This window comes from Manis pentadactyla, chromosome 14, assembly GCF_030020395.1.
Source record: "Manis pentadactyla isolate mManPen7 chromosome 14, mManPen7.hap1, whole genome shotgun sequence".
Taxonomy (NCBI): Eukaryota; Metazoa; Chordata; class Mammalia; order Pholidota; family Manidae; genus Manis; species Manis pentadactyla.
The window spans coordinates 65,797,644-65,811,898 of NC_080032.1; the positions used below are offsets into that span (position 1 = coordinate 65,797,644).

Genomic DNA, 14,255 nt, shown 5'->3' on the forward strand with positions numbered 1-14,255 from the left:
TTTTTCCTGGAGGCATTCGGGGTATGCTAGTAACTAACATCTCACCAACTTTCCTAATGGAGAGAGATGGGCTCAGTCTTTTGCCTGGTTCACCTTCCTGGGTTGGTATAGAGTAAGGTGGTCTTTTTGGGGGCATACATAGGGGCTGGGAACTTCATAGATCTCCACATGAAGATGATCTGTGCATTTTTTAAACAGCTGAGAGAACTACCATTTATTGTGTCCTTACAAAAAGATTCATATTAGGGGAATAAACCTCTCAAAGATAGGAGACCATTTCTCAAGTTATAACTCACAATATCACAGTCCTGCTACATGAATTATCTTTATCAGCATGATATAGAAACCATAAACCATACATTTGACAACATAAAACATTTTAATTTCTCTTAAGGAAAAAAAATCTTAAATTCAAAAGACGGGAAAATACATACAATGGAAATCAATGTTTTCTCTAATATGCAAAGCTCTCTTACAAATTAGTAGAGATGACAAACCAATAGAAAATGGGCAAAAGATAATAACAGACAATTCCCAGAAGACCTGTAAATAGTGAGAGGACACACAGAAAATGCTGACTACCACAAATTAAAGAATTTGAATTTAAAGTACCATTGTTCATTCATCAGACTATCAAAGATTTTAGAGATTGATCATAGCCAGTGTGATATTGTGTTTTATAATAAGAAATGTATATTCGGCCTTCATCCAATTTCTAGCACTGAGCTTCTAAAACCCTTGGAATGTCATAAGTAGTGAAAAAGATAGTTTTTTTGTTATGCTAATGAGTTGACTTTTGGCATGCCCCTGGGTTACATAAGGATGGGGGGTGGGTATTTCCAGGGCAATGAAACAGGTGATTGGCGAGTCGGAGATTTCAGTCCCTCCCCTCCACCTGCTGGGAGGGGAAGGGGCTGGAGGTTGAATCTCTCACCAACGGCTGATGATTTAATCAACTGTGTGTATGTAATGAAGCCTACATGGAAGTCCAGAAGGACAGAGTTCAGAGAACTTGTGGGCTGGCGAGCAAGTAGGATTCAGAGAGATCGCTGCACTTGGGATCTCCATGCGCACTCTCCGTACCTAATTCTGAGCATCTCTTCCATCTGTTTGTTCCTGATTTACATCCTTTTATGATAAGCTGTCAATCTTAACTAGAGAAATGTTTCTCCTAGTTCTCTGAGCCTCTCTAGCACAGCAAATGAATCAGACCCAAGGAAGGGGCTGTGGGAACTTCTGATTCAAAGCCAGCTGGTCAGAAGCACAGGTCACAATCTGGACTTGGGATCGGCACCCTAAGTTGGAGGGAGTCGTTGGAACCTCCATTTTGTAGCCAGGCAGTCAGAAGCCCAGGTGCTAACCTGGGCTCACAGCTGGTGCCAGTAGAGGGCAACGGTCCTGTGGAACTGAGCCCTTAACCTGTTGAAGCTGAGGCTATTACTGGGTAGCTGGTATCAGAATAAGAGTTGAACTGTAGGACACCCAGCTGGTACCCTGAGTGTTGCTTTGTGGTGTTGGGTCCAGAACTTACTGAGAGGCCCAACAGAATGGAGGTCAGTCCATATACAAAACAAAATAAGACAAAAACCTCCGTTGGCCCACACTCACGGGAACATAAACTAATTATAACCCTTCCACCCAGGCTTAGCTCACCTTACCCTATAATAGGACCCTATAGCCTTATAAGGAAATACCTGACCCCCTAGCCTATCCTGAGTTGTTTCCACATTGCTTCTTTTCCTATTCTTTAAAACTGGTTCTTGCTTCAAATCCCTTAGGATCGTTGCAGGTGATTGGGTCCTGGGTCTCACTGCAAGAAATAATTCAAGAATGGATGCAGAAAAGACATTGAGCATTAAGAGTTTCTTTGGAAAATAAAGTTCAGAAAAGACAAGATTATACGCCCCAGGGTTGGGGCGCAGGGAACAGTAGGGAACCTTATTTTTATTTTTATTTATTTTATTTTGGTATAATTAATCTACAATTACATGAAGAACATTATGTTTACTAGGCTCCCCCCTTCACCAAGTCCCCCCCACATACCCATTCACAGTCACTGTCAGGGAACCTTTTTTTAATATGAAGGGAGATGAATATTCACCAAGTGAGATTAGGTTTCAAAGGAAACAGGTGGGGCGTTTTCACAGAGCAGGCTTGCTCCGCCCTCGCATGGGTGAAGGGATCTTTTACTATATTTGGTCCCCATTGAAACTGTCAAGGCCCAGGGAGGTTTTTAGTATGCTAATGAAAGAGGACAGTGATTTTTTACTGTGTTAATGGTTTTGGAGGTGAAGTTTGGGTCAATTTCTCCTCCATGTTGGAACCAGCTGGTTTGGGCCAGTCTGTCATCTACATTCTTACCCCAAGCCCGCATCCTCAGGAACAGCTTGCACAGAATGTACAGAAGGTAAGCAAGTGTTCAACTGAAGTCCCCCTCCTTCTCCCTGCTTATGTCTGGCAATCTACCTACTATACCAGGTACAGAATTGTGCAGACTCCCCCAAACCAGGGATTGTTTTCCCTTCAGTAAAGGACATCAAATGTGTCACTAAATTTTTTAAATCTTTGTCATCTGACAATGCTTAGAAAGACTCTTACCTCCAGAGTGTAAATATATTCATTCATCTCCACCTCCTCCCACCCAAGAAAGGGACGGTGAGTTGACAAGAGCAATTGTCTTGCCAATGGGTTTCAGCCCCTGGCAAGTTTGCAATGGATTCAGTGTGACCAAAGAAAATGACAGCAAAACGTTCTTTTGGGTGAAAGGGTTATACCCAACTTTATTTCCAGGTGGCAGGTCAGTCACTAGAATCCTGTTCACTCAGAGCGAGTCTGCATGCAGCAAGCCAGTCTCTGCCTCTGGGCCTCTGCTCTCCTGCAGCCTTACAGCCCTGCTACCGTGTTGCACCCAGAGCACTGGGCAGAGCTCCTTTTATAGAGTCAACAGCCATGTATTGCCCACAGGTGTGCAGTGAGCTAGTCAACCAGGGCCAGGTGAGAATCCTGGCCACAGGAACTCTCATTTTATCCACAGCAATCAAGTCTGTTTGCTATCCTGTATAGTTACAAGGGCTCATTGGGGATGGGGCGCATTTATGGTCTTTCATCTGCGCTAGTGTGTGGCATTTGCCAGCTGCACTGAGCTCCCATAATTAGAGCAGACTGATTGTTGGTTAGAGTTAGCCAGATGCAGGGTTTTGAGAGATGGGGGACATAAAGAGTGAAGGGCAAACAAGCTTCAGATGAGTCTGCGTATGAGCTGGATAAGAAAGAAAATGAGGAAAGGAGAGGGCTGGTGGGTTGGGAAAAGTAGGAATGTCAACCAACTGGAAATCTTGATAAGATCATGAAATAGGTGTGGTGGGTATATTTAAACACTGAAGCTTGAAGAATACAGTATGTTGTAGTTTGAAACAGGATGGATTAAGTATTTTGAAAGCAAAGCTGCTACAACTGATAGCATTGCCAAGGGGGTCTGCGGCTGAGAGTAGAAAAGTAGAAAGATCAAGGAACAAAGAGGTGAGCCCCACTGCTGGTCTTCATTTTCAGATTTTTCTTGGTGTTCTTGTGTTTCTTCTACTAAATGAACTTTAGAGTAATTTTTTGGAGTTGTTAAAGATCTATCAGAATTTTCAAAATGTCATTAATGAAACTCTAAATGTCAGGTAAAAAAGGTAACCCTCCCTCTACTCTCTAGTTACATGGACCCTCCTGCATCCGTTCCTTTGCAGGAAAACCTGTGCTAAGGACACTGATGGGTTCTCTTCATCTCCATCTTCTTTGATCTGTTTGCAGCATTCACATGTCAGACCACAGTATTCCTGGGACGCTTTGACATCCATGACGTTATTTCCTGGATCCTGTCTCCTCAGTTTTTTTCTTAGGCTTTTCCTACTCTGTCCACCCCAAAAACACCTTTTTTCTAACATTATTACCTCTCATTCATTCATTCAATAAGTTGAGTGAATCCAATCTGGGAATATAGTGGTGAATAAGACTCACCCCACTTTGCTTTCCTGGTGCTCAAATGCGACTTTTCTTATATTGTGTAAACATACTTCCCAAGAGACTTAGTCCATTTCCAGGGCTTCAACTATCACCTATAATCAAGAGAGCTAGTCATCATATGTTAACAACTGCTATCACCGAAGCCCCAGCTAAATCGGAACAGGCACCAGCCAGTCAGACAACCAGTTGGGCTGCATTCTGTTGTACTGGCTGAATATCAGCCAATCCTACAATATGTAAATGTTCCATGATGTCTGGTATTTATGAGAACAGACTGGAACCTCTGGACTGCTCAAATTCTAGCTCTGTTACTCTGCGGCGTGATCAGGGCAAGGTACCTCCCCTGTTCTGCTTCAGTCCCCTCCTCTAATTGGGAGAAGAAAGTACCTGCATCATAAGGTCGTTATGAGATGCAAATGAGGCAACACATGCGGAGCATTTAGCATGGTTTAGAATATAGTGAGCTCAGTAAGTGACAGCTATTATGGTTTATTATTCACAACTGTATCTCTACTCCTGACTTTTTCCCCCTGGCTCCAAAGTTATAGATGGTTTTTCCTCCAAATATACCACAGCTGCTTGGGAAACCTAGCAGAGGCAGCACTGTAAACAAACAGGGGCAAAGTTTTTTATGTACTTGATTATATGTATTGGGTTGAATGGAGAGAAATAATAAAAACAGTCTCTCTCTCCCTCTTTCTCTCTCTCTCTCTCTCTCTCTCTCTCTCTCTCTCTCTATATATATATATATATATATATATATATATGTATGTATATAGTGCTCACTGAGCACCAGGTACTCCTGTAAGCAGTTTATTCAAAAAACCTGAGGCACAGAAGATTCAAATGGTTTTACCCAGCTCACAGTGCTACTGAGTTTGAAACCACATTGCCTCACTAAAGAGGAAGTAGTTGTTTGTGACAAAAAGAACATTCCTTACAACTTTCTTTGTATGTCAGATCTATGTCCTTCCAGATTTTACAATTCAAAAATATCCCCTGGTGGACATAAGTCATGGACTCTTGTTCTGTGAGTTAGTATAACAATATGTCCTTTCATTATACTTGGAATCAGCAGCCTTAGGGAACCCTTTCTGTGTGCTTGGGCAGCCCGGCTTCCCTGTATAATTACTAAAGAGCAAATAAACCACATAAAACCACAGACAAAACTGGAGACAGAGGACTCACCAAACTGAATCATTTCCTTGATAAGTACCTCCTTGACCCAGAATTCAGAGCAGGTGAACCTATAGGTATCTGTACTTGTGTACAGACCTGGAAGGTGAATTTTGACCTACCCACAAAAAAGTACTTAATTTTACACAATATAAGAAGGATTCTATGCACATTTCTAGTGTTAATGATCATCACTTAGCTTTACCAAGACCCTTTACTTGCCGAGAACTAGCATCCTCTGCAACTGAAAAAACAAGGCAGTTTCTCAAACTGAGCTTCTTAAATTAGCAGACATAAATTATAACCCTTCATATAAGAATACACTGGATTATTTAGAATAACTGTTTTACAGCAGGATTGCAATGTCAAGCGAAGCCTGCGAGCGGGCACCACACACTGGGCCAAAGAAAGATTTCGGCAACTTGACTACGTTAAAATTATGGGACAGCTGAGCTATCCTGGGTCACAGGATGGAATGCTGAGCTACTGTTTCCATTGTTATCTACTGCCTTATTTATTTTGTAGTATACATTTATGAAATCCCCTCTGTATGTGAACTAATACAAAAACATTTCATTAGGAATAAATAGTCATTGAAATCGTAGGGAAAAAAGTGTGGGAGTTTGTACACCAAGGAGATGATCACCACATGTTCCTTATAATTTTATCATCTGTCCTTGCCTGATTCTGTGTTTTTAAGACCTAGGTCAACTTCACCAATCTTTTATTTTTTTTCCAAACTTTTTTTATTAAGGTATCATTGATGCACAATCTTATGAAGGTTTCACATGAGCAACATTGTGGTTACTACATTCACCCACATTATCACGTCCCCCCCACATACCCCACACAGTCACTGTCCATCAGTGTAGTAAGATGCCACAGAGTCACTACTTGTCTTCTCTGTGCTACACCATCTTCCCCATGACTCCCGCCACTCCATGTGTGCCAGTCATAATGCCCTTCTCCCTTCCCCACCCTCCCCTTTGGTAACCACTAGGCCCTTGTTGGAGTCTGTGAGTCTGCTGCTGTTTTGTTCCTGCAGTTTTGCCTTGTTGTTACACTCCACAGATGAGTGAAATCATATGGTACTTGTCTTTCTCTGCCTGGCTTATTTCACTGAGCATAATACCCTCTAGCTCCATCCATGTTGTTGCAAATGGGACTATTTGTTTTCTTCTTATGGCTGAATAATATTCCATTGTGTATATGTACCACATCTTCTTTATCCATTCATCTACTGATGGACACTTAGGTGGCTTCCATATCTTGGCTATTATAAATAGTGCTGCGATAAACATAGGGGTGCATATGTCTTTTTGAATCTGGGATCTTGTTTTATTTGGGTAAATTCCTGGGTCAAATGGTATTTCTATTGTTAGTTTTTTGAGGAACCTCCATGCTGCTTTCAACAATGGTTGAACTACATTCCCACCAGCAGCGTAGGAGGTTCCCCTTTCTCCACATCCTTGCCAGCATTTGTTGTTCTTAGACTTTTCCATGGTGGCCATCCTAAATGGTGTGAGGTGGTATCTCATTGTGGTTTTAAAGTGCATTTCTCTGATTGTTAGCGACGTGGAGCATCTTTTCATATGCCTGGTGACCATCTGAATTTCTTCTTTGCAGAAGTGTCTGTTTGTATCCTCTGCCCATTTTTTAATCAGGTTATTTGCTTCTTGGGTGTTGAGGCATGTGAGTTCTTTATATATTTTGGATGTTAACCCCTTGTCGGATATGTCATTTACAAATATATTCTCCCATACTGTAGGATGCCTTTTTGTTCTACTCATGGTGTCCTTTGCTGTACAGAAGCTTTTTAGTTTGATGTAGTACCAACTTCGCCAGCCTTCATGAAGCCTTTTGCTATCTTCTGTGGCTCACTGGTTTCACTATTTTTTTATCCCTCTTGGCTTGATTCTGGATTCAGATCTTATCTATGATCAAGGGTACATGAAATCCCCTGGGGATTTAAAATAGAAGGAAAAAGAAACAAAAGTTTCCTGGAGCATAACAGCTCTAAGCCCCAAGAGGCAGATTTTATTTGATTAGTACTCAGAGGTTGTTATTTGTGCTCTGCAGATGTCATGGTCCAAAGGCTAGAACAGTTTGTTACACATCAAGCCAGTCAGCCTTTGTGCCAGTCCCTCTGGTGGTGACTTCAGACAAATTCTGTCCTGAGCTGGTCGCTCACTACAGCCAGCCCCTCTGGGTCCTGCTGATCACCCGCCCCTGGCCTCTCAGCCGAGAGATGGGCCAGCTCGGGAGCTGTCACTGGCTCCAGGACGCGTCATGGTCTTTTGGGCTCCTTTAAGCCCTGTCCTCAGGGTAAATACTTAAGGTGTATTTCTCAGTGTTCCTGCCAGGATTCTGACTGTTTTTATGAAATCAACAGAAAATACGTTCTTGCTTTTAATTCTGTAGGATTGTATAGGCATGGCTTTGTGAACCTGTGTGTGGATGCATGTATTTGTTTGCTGTTGTGGCTGACAGAGCCAGGAATAAAGCAGATACCACCCTCCACTTGGACACCTGTATGGAGCGGGACCTAGGTACCTTGTATACCCACCTATGGAGAGAGCAAGTCTTCAGATTCTGTCTCTGGGTCACATGCCTTTCCTATTGCATTATATGTTAGAAGTGGCCAAGGAGTCAGAGGAAGGCCAGGGCTTCCTGGAGCATCTGTGTATGACCTGGGTGAGGGGTGAAGGAGTTCTCAGTTTCATCAACTAGGTGCACCCATGGCCTCAGGAAAGAGGCATGCATAAGATAGACTCATGAGTGATGGATCAAGGAGACAACTAGGAACTATTTTAGGACCTAAAGGCCAGAGGCAGTCCTTCCTTGGGGGGGTGTTTTATGTTCTCTTTTGAGATCATTAGTCAAGGGCATCCACAAGAGGAGACAGAGAGATTTAGGAAAGGTTCTACTCACACGTCCTAGAAACAGGAGCACAGAATGCCACAGAGGACCACATGGAAGAACACCAGGATGGTCAGGAGGCAGAAGACAGGAGGGAGGAGGTTTGGGCCAGAGCCTTTATTGGGTTTTCCAAAGGGAAAAACAAGGCAGGACAAGGTAAACAGGTCAGGATTGGCTTGTTTGAGAAATTTTGGGGGGCTCTAACCTATAGGGATGACCCCTAGTTGCTTGGTAGCTGGCCCTGGGATGATTAAGGGGGAGGAATATTGCCTCCTCAGTGTGGGGCCAGATAGAGGAGGTCTGGCTCTGGATTGGGTAGTTTGCATACCAAGAGCCGGCTGAGTCCCTGCGATCACTAAGAACTGGCTCCCTTCTGGAGGGGCAGCAGCTCCTCAGCCAGCAAGATTTGTTAAGGTGTCAAAGCATCATGATAAATAGAAAAGCTATTTTTAAATATATACAGTATGGGGGATGCTACTGTACATTAACTGCCTATATTTATATGTAACATTAAGTTTATATATGAGCTGAGTTACAGTTGGCTACTTGGTATGTTGTGCTTTGTTGACATTGAAACATTCATGTACTTTGTTTTTGCAGGAGTTTGGCAAAGGGGAGCTGGGTATTTTAGAGGCATCTGTTTACTTTTAAGTCTCTATAAATAGTCTTTAGACCCTTGAACAACTCGTAAGGTCTAGGAGAGCTCACACTCCAGGCTATAAACTAGTCTATCACATTGCCTGATGTTCTTACTCTCCCCACATTTCTCAGGCGTGATAGATTGTTGTAATTCTCAACTTTTGATGGGTATAGTACCTCCCCTCCAGTCACTAAGACCAGACAAATTTGCTCTTGACTAGTGGACTGAGTTACCCTGGCCCTCTGTGAACCTGCTCCACCACGTAACAGATAAAGCTGCCTTGCTTTCTGTGGAACCAGCACATATTTATTTACTATTTGTGGCCTCCCAGGCAAGGGAGTTAGCCTGGTTGCCAGCAATCTCTGCAGAATTAAGGATCTGTTGATGAGTTTGACCTGCAGCCCCATGAAGAAGCTCAATCACTCAGAACAAAATATGCATAAGGGGCCTAATATGTTTCAGATAATCTTCTAAGACAATAATGGACAAAACAATACAGACCCTATAATTCTCTCTCATACACAAATGTCATGAAAGAACAGTTTCTGATTGTTGCTAGTGATCCCCAATTCTTTGCTGCCCATTCATTCTTCAACCCAGTGTGTCCACCAATCCACTGAAGCCCTTCTTATTTACCTGCATATGGTTAAAACCAATCAGGAATTATTCAGAAAGACACTCCATCTTTCTGAAAACTCCCTACTTCTTTTCCTCCACCTACATCATCCTTTGGTTGTCTTTTTTTCTCCTGGATGTCTCTTCTGAGACTCATTCTAGATTCTTCTCTCCCTTCCTGCATTTTCCATGTCTGTGCTCTTCAGTTCTCTATCATTCTCACTGTACACACATTCCTCCTTAGGGATCTCATATGTGTGCAAGGGTTCATTTAATTTATATAAGGCTGAATGGCTACCAAATGTATTTTTTTTCCAGCCCTCTCTATCCAGAGGGGATAGATAGACCTCTCTATCCAGCCATTTATCTGCTTTTGCATGCCTCAACATAAACTCATTGTCTTTACCACCCTGTTCTTTATTTCCTCTTCTATTTTCTCTCTTGGTGATGGGATTACCATCCAGTTATTCTTCAAACTGGAAACCTAGGAGTTATCTTCAACTACAGCCTCTGCCACAGCTAATTATCTGAAGGCAGCTGCTACTCCCTAGTATTCACCAGCCCCTTCACTTCCCAGGACTCCGGCCCTGCCTTTTATCCAGGCCCCCCTGCGATACTATTTTAAGAAACTTCCCAGTGTCCTGTTGATAGTCTGGACCTCATCCTCTGTACTGCTGCCAGAATGTGCCTAGATGGCAAATTGGATCAAGTTATTCCCCCTTTAAAAAAATTCTTTCCGATATTCTCCATAGCCTTTTATTTAAAGATTAAATACCTCCCCTGTCAACTTCACTTAAAAACAATAATAAATAAAAATTAAACTCCTCAACTTAATGCGGGGTTTTTCACAATCGGTCCTGTGGGTAGAGGAGATCAGACTACCTCCAACCAGCCTCTTCCTCCACCATTTAGTTACACATCCTTAAACCTTCTGTGCGACTTTGAACCTCTCCAGAGTCAAACAGGCTGTTTGCTCTGCCACATGTATCTTACCACGTTTCACTACCAACTTTTAATTTAAGCAGGAGGGCTGGGAGGAGGCAGGAGGGGAGTGCGATGTTCTGTTTCTTGATCTTGGTGTCTGTCATGTGTATATGAACATTCTCAAACTCTCACTTATGAGTCATGCACTTTCCTCTATGTACATAATACTTAAGTTAGAAAATTATGTAAAACTGGAAACAAAATTAAGTTCAAGGGTATCCCGCTCTAGAAAGCCTTCTTTGAATCTTCAGGCTAACTAAAATGACCTCCTCCATGCATATGTCTGAATATGTCTGTGTACTTCTGTCAGATTGTGTGTAATTGTGTGTAATGATTGGTCTTTCCCTTTTTTAAAGGGAAAGACACTTTCTCATTAACTTGTTAGCGCCAGCACCTATCACAAAGTTCAGCAAAAAACACTTGGGTATTTTTTGGGTGGGTGCTCAAAAAATACTTGGTGCAGAAACAAACAACTCCTCCCTCTCTCTGCTAGAGGGAAATAGGACCAGTTGGCCGGTCAGAGTCACCAGAAAGTGGAGTTCGATTTCACAGTTTTGACGTAGAGTTCTGTTCCTACCAAAACCAACAACTTTTGCCCAAACCTGAAGGGCTGAGCTAAGCCTGAGTAGGGGAGAACCAAGATGTAAATTTCAGGAATAGACACACAGAACAACAGAGATTAGAACTAAGGCAATTTAATGAGACTAGAGTTGAGAGCACAGACAGGACAGAAATAAGCCAAAGGGGTTCTGGGGAGACCATGAGAAGCTGGTGCTCAGGCTTTGAGTTTGGTGTTTAAGTGCTATTAGGTATGGGCACGAGTCACATGGTCTTATGGCACAAGGGATGGGAGAGACAGCCAGTTAGGCAAGTACTGGGGCCACCAGGTGGGAACCGTGGGTTCAGGTGTGATATATTTCTCTCAAGCACAGCTATCACGAAGGAGCAAAGCTCTGGTCTGCGTAGAAACCTGCAGCTTGCTTTTAACTCACTCTCCCCTTGGAACCTTCATCCCTAGTCATTCACCATTTCAAATCAAGTCTTTATAAACTATTCTATGCTTCTCATTTCTAATTCCCACTGATATACAACCTTAGTAGTAACATATTTTGAATGAGCAAATGATTCTTTGGGGCAATTAAATTATCCCTCTTTGAGTAACTTGAAAAAAAATCACCAATTAGCTATAAGGATTAAGAATGAAAAATAGAGAAAATAAGAGCATCCATGCTGCAAGTTATGGTATCATGGGGCAGATGCTGAGGAACCCAAGAAAGTCAGTTACTAAGGGGGTGTGAACACAGGAACCCTTAGGGGAAAAAAGGGGACATTAGAGACCAACACAGAGGCCATGTGGTCCCTAAAAAAGAGATGAAAAGGTAGCCTGTCACTGGACCATCTCACTTTTCCTGTCACTTGAATACATGTGGCTACAAAATAACAAGTAAATTGAATCAGTCTCTGTTCTGAAACTAAGTGATTTACACTACGACAAGTAGACTTCAGAGTCCCAGTTACGTTTAAAGCCCCCTGCATGAAGCCAGCCTTGGGTTACATCGCTGTGACCGGGTGAGGCAAGGTATGCTAAGTGATCACACCAGGACGAGCATGAGGTCGACTGGCAAAAATGTTAATTCTCTGTGACATGTGTGCTTTTGTTTTTCGTTTTTCACATGTGCATATGAATATGTATTTTATGCCTCAACTGTGGCTGGGCCCCCAGTTATTTAATCAAACACTGATCTAGGTGTTGCTCTGAGATGTTTGGCAGATATGTCTAAAGTCCACAGTTAGTTGACTGGAAGTATCTAGATAATCTGGGTGGGCCTGATCCAATCAGCTTCAAGTATTTAAGGACAGAACAGCGCAGAGAAATTCCACCTATGGACAGAAGCATCTGCTCCTGCTCCTGAGTTCCTGCCATCCCTTCCTGAGGGCCTGTGCTGCCGATTCCAGACTTGCCTGGCTGGCTCCCACGCTCATGTAAGCCAGTTCTTGGTATGTGCCTTCTACTGGTTCTCTTTCCCTGGTGGATGTTTGACTGATAGGCTCTCTCTCCAGCAGATTGCGTAGCCTTTACAATTGTCTAGTGTTTCATAATTAATTGGTAATAGGAGGAAAGTTTTTAGATATTCAAAGAAAGACGCTTGCCAACCCCTCTGCTAGATTCATTTTACTGGAATTTTCTCAATTCCTTAAAGTGGCAGAATATCTATACGCTAGTAAGTGAACACTGGAGATTATAAAATGCGGATTCCTATTGAATCCTAAATTTTAAATGGTAATTAAAAAATTTTTAATTATCAAAAATGTACAAGTTATGCTTTTCTGCAGAAATCTATGGAGTAAATGGTGAAAGTTGCCTTTCCTCTACCTTCTTCCTCCCATCCAATTTTCCCTCTGGAGGTAACCACAGCAAATCGTTTGGGTTTTATCTTTTCAGCCCTTTTGGTAAACATATATGTATATGTATATATTTTTAAAAGTCTATTTACCTATCTATACACATTAGAGCATAAATGAGATCAAGCTATAGAAAATGTTTTAAAATGATTTTTTTTCAGCTAGCAGTATGGCCTGGTTATTTTTCTATGTCTCTCTATTTTTATGTAGCTTTACATCATTCTTCTAATTTGCCACACATACTTTCTAATGTACAGCTGTTAAATAATATATTTACCATTCCGTTACTGACTTTCAGTTACTTTCAGCTTCTCCCTACTACAGTGTGGGAATGAATATCCTTGGGTACCTAAATGAGAGATATTTCTTCAGACTGGATTCCTAGAAATGGAATTGCTGAGTTAAAGGTCATATGCATTTAAAATACTGTTTTAGTTGACTCTCCCTCCAAAAGTATACAGAACTGATTGTTTTATCATAATGGTATCAATTTTAAAAATATTTTACCTAATTCATAAAAGTCACAATTGAGCTGTTTATTACATTATCCACAGGGACTTTTTTTTTTTTTGAAACATACTGAAGTATTTCTTTAATATTATGTCCAAGGTCTGGGTAAACTTCAACCTCATTATCAATTGTTTCTTGCTTTATTCAACCCACAATAATCTATTCCTTCTAGAAATCCAAAGCATTACTGTTAACACGTAATTGTCATTAAGTCATGTGGTGACTGGCAAGCTAGTCAAGCTGCATTGTAGTTATTCAACTTCCCAGCTTGAGGATGACTATGAGAATTGTCAAGACTGTGGAAAGAATCCTCAGTCAAATCGATCAGTGAGATTCATTGGATCCAGTCAAGTAGTGAAGGAAGTTAGCTGCAACGGGATAGGGGGTCCAAATTCCATCTGTCCAAGTCAAGTAACTACCATCAGGTTGCTAAGAGTACTTGGGGATCTCCTGGTGACAGATCAACCCTAAAAAAGGGCTCATCGTTTCCTTGTTACCCTAACAGAATAAGCCTTGGAACTGCGTATGGAGTTCTCAGATTCCATGCTGGTCTGGAATCTAATTCTCTGGCAGATAAGCAACTACATCACTGTCCTGAATTCTCAGCCCATCTTAGATATTAAGTCCATCTTGAGTAGATTAAATGCCTCACAAGCCTATGAAGATCTGTAATTGAATATATAGATAATGAAGTAGACCAAACCAATCATGTTAATGTCATTGATTTTAGTTCAGGATAATATGCATGCAAATGCAATCTAAAGACTTGACATATTAGATCTTGGCACTTTAACGTGAAAAGTTTAGGAGAATTTGATGAAGGCTATAAACAGTACGGAGATGTTTGGAATATATGAATTTGTTTTGCCATTTTATAGGTTTACTTTGTCAGATTTGTTTGTAGATCTGCCCTCTGGAGCAGAGCATTTAAGGTGATTAAAAGCAGCTATCTTACTATGCATAATATAACTTAAAATATCAAAAGTAGTGTAATCAAACT

The 14,255-nt window shown here is 41.6% G+C and overlaps 1 protein-coding gene across 2 annotated transcripts in view; it reads left to right on the forward strand.

Moving 5' to 3' along the window:
* The first annotated feature begins 3,403 nt into the window (after window positions 1-3,403).
* RIMKLB (ribosomal modification protein rimK like family member B) overlaps window positions 3,404-14,255 on the forward strand; it is a 156,598-nt gene continuing 145,746 nt past the window's right edge. The window contains exon 1 of one of the 2 annotated variants that reach the window (XM_057492305.1): window positions 3,404-3,519. The gene's annotated coding sequence lies outside the window, so the exon portion shown is untranslated. The remainder of the gene's footprint in view (window positions 3,520-14,255) is intronic. The other variant, XM_057492307.1, reaches the window with a different exon arrangement.